Here is a 7953-nt window from a genome sequence, read left to right as displayed (position 1 = left end):
GTTACCTGTACTAGCATGAGTAGCGACATGGGGGAAGGAAAATGATAGGAGGGAGCATACCGCAATGGGATTGAAGCCAACCTGGTGGCCCAACACATGAATGCACGTCAAAGTTTGCTTTAGTGTTCCCGCTCTGCAGGCAGAGCCACAGCAGTGAAGCTGAACGAGCCTGCACCGAATAAAAACTACTGGCATATAGCTACTGGGAACCAGACACCTCGGCAAATGTCGATTCTTCCTCCGTGATCTTGACGCAAGAGGTCACAAATTGGGCCACCGCTGTGGCTTCATGGAGCGTTCACTTGCCATGGCTGGGGGCGTAATGCTCGCTCCTGTATTTTCCCTTCCTCCATGGGTATTTGCGTAGCGTGAAACGTTTACTGTACGCTAGACAGTTGAGAAGAAGAGAAAACACACTACATATCGTATACCAACATTCGATTGTCTCTCTGAGGCCAAAAAATCTATAGCTCCAGGCAATGTCTGGTGTCGAATATTCAATAGTAACGACATATGCAGGATATCCACTGGATAAAACTGATCTGCTCTTCATAACCTAATTGTTTGTCCACAGAGAGTACCCATTGTATACTGTGGGTATGGTGGCTAGAAGGGCAGGTGGGCACTTCGTAGTCTGTAGCAGATGGCGAAAGGCATAGCACTTGTTTGTGCCAACAAATGATGGCACACGCATCGCTTTTTATATCTCTCCTCGGGCAGAAGCGCAGGACGTATGCAGACATTGGTGTCCTGTGGTACACATCTGCTGCTGTATTTGCGTTATCCTCGGTAAAATTTTGAAGCGTTCTCATGGCGTAAATAATGGTGGACAAACCTGTGAAGTGCCAGACACACCATTTTGCACCCAGATGCTCAACTACTAGGTACGTTTCAGCCAGAAAGGCAGGCATCAAAAAGTCTGTTTTTGCCATTCCGAACGACGAGGACCGGCTGAAAGCATGGCAGTGGGCCATTCCACGTGTAGACAAGCTTCTCGACCAGACTTCAGTTCTGCATGAGCTGCACTTCGAGGTACGGTTCATTGTGAGAGATTACACACACATCGTGAAAGCAGAAGTCGTGATGATTCCTCGCAAGCGCCAACACATTACCGAGGATGCAATACCGACAAACTTCCTGGACACTCTGTGTTATCTGACGAAAGATATTCTCCAGAAGTGCCAGTCCAGAACGTCGTGAGGAGAAGTGCTCAACAAGAAAAGAAAAATTAACGAGACTGAACCACCTTCGATGCAGAACGACAGCCCCTTGGATGAACAACGGACGGTGCACCTGTTCCAGGCGCGTGTACATAGGAAAGGCTGCAGGTCAATGAAAGGCAACAAGCTTCTTAGTAAATACTGGTCTAGGTGCCTACTTGCAGATGCCCCGAAGGCTGTTGTGTTTACTGTTGTTGTGGAAGCCTATGACAGTTTGTGCTTTAAGGAACTCGCGCTGTGTTCGGCTGAGGATACTTGTTACCACTGTTCTGTGTTTGTTCAAGGAGTCACTGTGAAGAAAGTGGACGTGTTTGATGCGGAATCTATGGAGAGCCTGCTCCATTTTCTCAATGAGATGAATGCATGCTCCGAGTTTGAGCAAAGCGCTATTCCACAGTAGCAACGCCAGAGCTCCATTCAATCAAAGCACAGAGCGCATGGATATAAATTGCACAGCAAAAGCTGCTCAGGGATTTTTCAAGATCAGAGGCCCCGTACCCACTGCAGGTATCTAAGAAGGCTGCTTTTTAACCCGAGCATCCTATAAGAAAAGATAAGCGAGAGTGGCTACTGGTTGGCGTACTTCTAAGAAATTGATTCAGCGGGGAAGGCAGTTGAGGTGGAACGGGCAAAAGGTAATCAATTGGAAACATTGCTTGCCAAGATGAAGGAAGTTAATTCTGCCCTCTCTCAGCCAATCCTTCAGCAGTGTCTGTCTGAGCTGCCTGAGAAGCAGCGACAGCAAATACAAAGATGTTTTATAGCAACGTAAAGGAGAGGTACACAGGGAATGAAGTACAGTGATGAGTGGCTTCTGAACTACATTATAATGAGGATGAAGAGTCCAAAGTTATAAGAACATATTTGAAAGCACGAGATAATGGTTCTGCCCTGCAAGAGCTGTTTCAACAAATATGTGAGAAACTATAAAAAGCAACTTTGGGTTCAATGAAAACGTCTTTGCTGTCATCGCAGAAAAAAAACACAACTATGGACCAGTTGCAGAGGTGCTGAGGTCTCTTGATTGACGAGATGAAGCATTTGGAGAGCCTTAAAGTGACAAGCAGTGAATATATTGAAGGCTTCGTTGATTTGGGTAAAAACACTTCTCGAGACCAAAGCACGCAAACGTGATCACGGTCTGTTAGTGTTGCACCAGGCATCTTCAGGCAGTTTTCAGCAGATCTTGTGAGTCTTTTGGTCACATGGAAGCATTAAGGCAGATGTTCTTGCGAAGATCCTAGTTGATACAACACTAGCTGCTAAGAAGTGTGGCCTTTTTGTCGCTTTTGTGACCACAGATGGCGCATCCCGGAATAGAAGTGGCATCAAGGTAACTTCAAGCTCAATACCGGCATGTCATGAAGTACGGCCACAACAGCGTTGTTTCAGCAGGTCTGCAGGTGCCTGAAGGAAGGGTTGGAGGTTGAAGGCATGGAAGTGTGACAATAGGGACATTGTACGGCTCAAAGCAATGCCTCGTGTAACAAGAGTTGTCATCGAACCAAATGGGTTTGAAAAAATGATAGTAAACTATGCTGTCACTCTTTTCATTGATGAGATAATCAGAGGCCTGTATGCATATAGGGAAGAGATGGAGGTAACATGGCACATCGGCTCTAGGAAAGCAACTATACGCTTTATCAGAAGAATGGCTAAGCTGATTGCACCCATGACTTCCCGCTGTAGGTGCAATGCCATGCGCCCAAGCTCACCAGTCTTGGCTGAAGTGAAGGATTTTATTGCCTACTTATATGTGTGGGAGGTACGGGTATGCCAGATTTGCCTGCTACTTTTGCCTCAACTTGGTGGCTGTGCTGCTCAACAGACGTCTAACCAGCTTCCTCCCATTATGCAGGTGTTCGTCCGAATAGTCATCTTGACGCTCATTCCTGTCATCTACCCTTCGACTTGCTCCCTGCCCGCATGTGCGGTGCCACCCTGCAACAGCACCGTACAGCAGTGTGCTTCAACAGGTATGCCGAATTTGTCTGCTGATTTTGCTTCAACTTCGCCAACAACGATGCCCGTATTCAGGCTGCCGCCCCGTGGCAATGACGGGTGCACTTTCCGTGCATCAGTCTTACCAGTTTCTGGTGCTTGGGAGTGGGAAACAACACCACTATCTGAGCCTGTGATCCTCATTTCATCATGGTAGAAACCATTGACAGCAACCCTCCTGGGAACACCGGCTTTAAAGCTGCCTCACCCTTCTACATCCCTCTGTAGACTTGGTGGCTGTGCTGCTAAACAGACGTCTAACCAGCTTCCTCCCATTGTGCAGGTTAGTCCACCATACAGTCTATTTGCTAAAAAAATCTAATAATTACTTTCTGGTCCAGCTGCCAAGCCCGCAGTGTTTGCTAATTACTATTGGTGATTGCATATCGGTTGTACACTCTCTTTCGCTGCTCACTGGAGATATCGAGACAAATCCTGGTCCTGATGCGGCTGCCATTCTTCCAAAATTAGAAAAGCTGTCTGCAGGACAGTCTAAATTGCTGGGCGAGGTGAAAGACTTAAAAACACAATTGAAAGAAACAACCAGTGCCCTTTCGGACCTGAGTAAGAGACTGGCCACTGTGGAAACCAGCTGTCAACCTATGGAACCCGTGCGACAGCAGCTGCAGTGCATACAAATGGACACCGTTCAAACTATTCATCGTGTCTGTACCCTGGAAAGCCGACTAGAGGATGCCAAAAACTGCTCTATATGAAGTAATTTGATATTTTATGGCATATCTGACACTTCTTCCAACGAATCGATCGCGCGCTCAGAGGAAATAATCACACGCCACTGCTCCGAGTACCTAAACCTAAGTGTAAAACCCGATAAAATCGAGCGTGCGCATCGCCTTGGACGCCAAATTCCCGGCCGAAACCGTCCCATTATCATTAAATTTTGTAATTTTAAAACAAAAGAGGCAAATGGCCAAAAGTTGAAGGGTACAGCATTCAGCATTGGCGTTTCAAACAAACTCAAACCCCACAGAAGCACCTTATCACATATGTGAAAAGCAAAGCTGTACCTTTTTCACTTTCGTATAAAACCTTGCATATTGGACCCAAGCAATTCTTTTTTTGATTAATCATCCCAACAAGTCAAGGAATTATAGCTACCAAGCAACAACTGACAGACAGTTCAATTTTCTACACCTGTTCCTGTACCACTCTTTTCTTTATCTGTCATTTTTTCTAACATACGCAGTTTTCTTCCTAAATGTAATACCATATCAAACCTTCTGTCATCACCGAATGTAATCTTCTCGTACTCATCAAAACATGGCTTTTTGATGACGTTTGTGATGCAGAAATCCTCACCGACTTTCCTAATTTTGCTGTGTTCTGCAAAGATAGGCGGGGTCTAGAGGGGTAGGGGTTCTTATTGCTGTGAATAAGCAGCTATCCTGCTCCATGATTGACGTAACATCTGAACTAGAAATCCTGTGGCTAAAATTCAACATTAATCCAGAGCTGTTACTTCTCGGTGTATGTTATCAGCCCCTTAACAGTCCCGCTGATTTTCCTCTCCAACTTAACAATATCCTGGTCCACTTAGTGAAAAAGTATTCGAATGCATGTATCTTGCTCTTCGGAGATTTCCATAATCCAAACATTGACTGGTCTTCTGCACAACTACATTCAAACCAAGCAGGTGCTAAGGACTTCCTTGACGTTTGCTTTAACTTTAACTTAATGCAATTAGCAACTAAACCAACACGCTTAACACAGGCTCCTGAGAACATTTTAAGCCTTATACTAACCACTAATCTTGAAAGTCTGTCAACCATTAACTACCTCCGCAAAATTAGTGATCATAAAGTAATCCATGCCACCTTCACCTTTATTCCCAGCTTACGCCGTTCTCACAAAAAGGTCATCCGCCTCTATGACAAAGGCAACTACGCTGCAATAAATCAAGAACTACACGACACTTATGAAAATTTCGAGTCAAGTTTTCATTTGTGTTCTGTGGAAAACAACTGTGAACTATCTTAACGTCCTTGCGGAGAAGTACATTCCAGCTACGTATAACAGTTCACACTAACTGACATCAGCCATGGTTTAACCAAACACTTAAAACTCTTGAGAACAAAAAGAAATGTCTTTTTCGATCTGCAAGAATGAAATCAAGCCCTGGTGCTTGGGAAAGATACTACGAGTTTGAGCATGTCTACTTGGATGCTATCCACAGACATAAACACTCGTTTTATCATAACGACCTTCACCGCATGATAACGCGAAAAAATTTTGGCACATCATTAATCCCCACACACCCCGTACTCTCAGTAGCCCAAACGAAATGGGTGATCCTTTATCAGATGCTGACTGCGCTAACATTTTTAACACAACATCCTCTTGAGTTTTCACCATGGAATCCGATACACCCATTCAAAGCATTTCTGCTCCTGCCATGTCAGAAATGCCTGCCATCATTTTTTCATAAAACGGTATCTGCAGCATAATAGAAAACCTCAAGATGTCATCTACTGGCCCTGACAAAATTACTTCAAAGCTCCTAAAAAACACTAAAATAATTTCTGCTTCTTATGTTAATCTTGCTGTTTTCCCAATCATTAACCACAGGTAACCTACCGATCGAACGGAAAGTGGGCAAGGTCATTCCGGTCTACAAATCAGGTAATAGGAACTCACCACTAAACTACCGCCCAATTTTCATAACAAGCGTCTCTTGCAAAATCATGAAACGTCATTTTCTCACAATTAATGGACTTTCTCGACTCGAACAATTTTTCTCATTCATCACAGCACGGTTTCTGCATGGGATTTTCTTGTGAAACTCAGTTGGCCTTCTTTCTTCATGATCTGCATTCAAACCTCTACACTAATACACAGACTGACGCAATTTTCCTCGATTTCGCAAAAGCCTTTGACAAAGTAGCTCATCAACGCCTGCTTCTAAAACTTTCACAGTTGAATATTCGCCCTTACGTTCTAAGATGGACAAAAGGATTTCTTACTAATTGCTCACAGTTTGTGCAAATCAATAATAGTGCTTCTGACCCGCTTCCTGTAACATCAGGCGTTCCACAGTGCTCTGTGCTAGGACCCCTCCTGTTCTTAATATATATTAATGATCTACCACTTAATGTCTCTAGTCACATCCGCATATTTGCTGATGGTTGTGTTGTCTACAGCACCATAACTAACATCATTGATCAAGTATTGCTTCAGAATGACCTAAACAATATTCAAAATTGGTGTGATGACTAGCTAATTCTACTTAGTCCTTCTAAATTCTAAGTAATGTGAATAACCCGCCGTCGAAATCTTCTCGTATTCTCTTATGTAATCGAAAACAAGCCTATTCAACCAGTTAAATCTTTGCAATACTTAAGCATCACTATTTCTCACGACCTTGACTGGTGTTCACATGTGAATAACGTTATAGCATCTGCTAACAAAAAGCTGTTTTTTTAAACGCCACTTACGAAAAGCTCCTCCCCACTTAAAGCTACTACCACACAAATCGTTCATTAGACCTAACCTTTCGCTTCTGCTATTCAGTGCCCGCATGAAATTTACCTTATTAACGCCCTTGAAGCCGTACAGAATCGCGCTGCTAGGTTCATTCACTCAGCATATTCTTACGACATCAGTGCATCATCCTTAAAAGCAGACTCCAGTTTACGAGCTCTTTCGTACTGCCAACACATCGCCAGCTTATCATTATTTCACAAATTTTTTTTACAGTCCACTCGCCATCGCACCATACATCTCACCGCTGGCACGAACATCACGTTGTACTGGTCATTAAGTGTCGCTCGCCCCAAATAGCACACTGTCACTTTTTCATCCCTGTTTTTCCTTCGTGTAGTTGTAGACTGGAACGGCCTTCCTTACGTTGCTGCCATCACCAGTTCATCTGCATTCACGGAAGAAGTGTCATCAATTCTCTCACCTTAACTAATATTGTTTTAACTATTGTTGTAATCCCACCCCTTATGTAATACCCCCGTATGGGGTCTTTAAGGAAATGAAGAAAGAAAAAGAAGTTAGAAAGCTAGGTTTCCTCAGCCACGGTACTGCAGAAGGGCTTCACGTTACTCTGGCAAGCAGTGTTTCTATTTTCAAATTTATGTAACAGCAAAATTTCGCTATCAGTACTTGCTAACTTCATAACTAAGTCAGGATCCTCTGGAGAACGTGTTCAGAATCTTGAGGCAAATGTCTGGAAGCAATGATCATCTGACGCCTACACAGTTTCTATACTTCGTAGATGGTGCTGCAAGGACCAAAGAGAGGTCCAGAAGAAGCTTGATGAGCTCATGGACGTTGGATGTCTCAATGAAGTCCATGAAATACTTGCATTATCCAGCATCCCAATGGATCACGGCGCGATGGTTTCAGCAAGAAGTGACTCCCGAGTAATTTATTACGTCACAGGATATGTTGCAAGAAGGATGACCGGGAAAACCAAATGTGATGATATGTGCAAAAGCACTCATTCATCCACCTGATTCTGAAATTAAAAAAAAATGACTTTGTGGCGTTTTACATGCAAAAACCATGATCTGATTATGAGGCATGCCTTAGTGGGTGATTCTGGAAATTTTGACCATGTTAGGTGCACGTTAAATTTAGGTGAACCATTAATTTAGCTGCATGTTAAAGAACCCCAGGTTCAAAAGCTGGGGTTCCTTAACGTGCACCTAAATCTAAGTACATGGGTGTTTTGCATTTCGCCCCCCTCGAAATGCAGTCGCCGTGG

This window comes from Dermacentor albipictus, chromosome 7 (genome assembly GCF_038994185.2).
Source record: "Dermacentor albipictus isolate Rhodes 1998 colony chromosome 7, USDA_Dalb.pri_finalv2, whole genome shotgun sequence".
In the NCBI taxonomy this organism is placed as follows: domain Eukaryota; kingdom Metazoa; phylum Arthropoda; class Arachnida; order Ixodida; family Ixodidae; genus Dermacentor; species Dermacentor albipictus.
Note: the sequence above shows the minus strand (reverse complement) of the source record.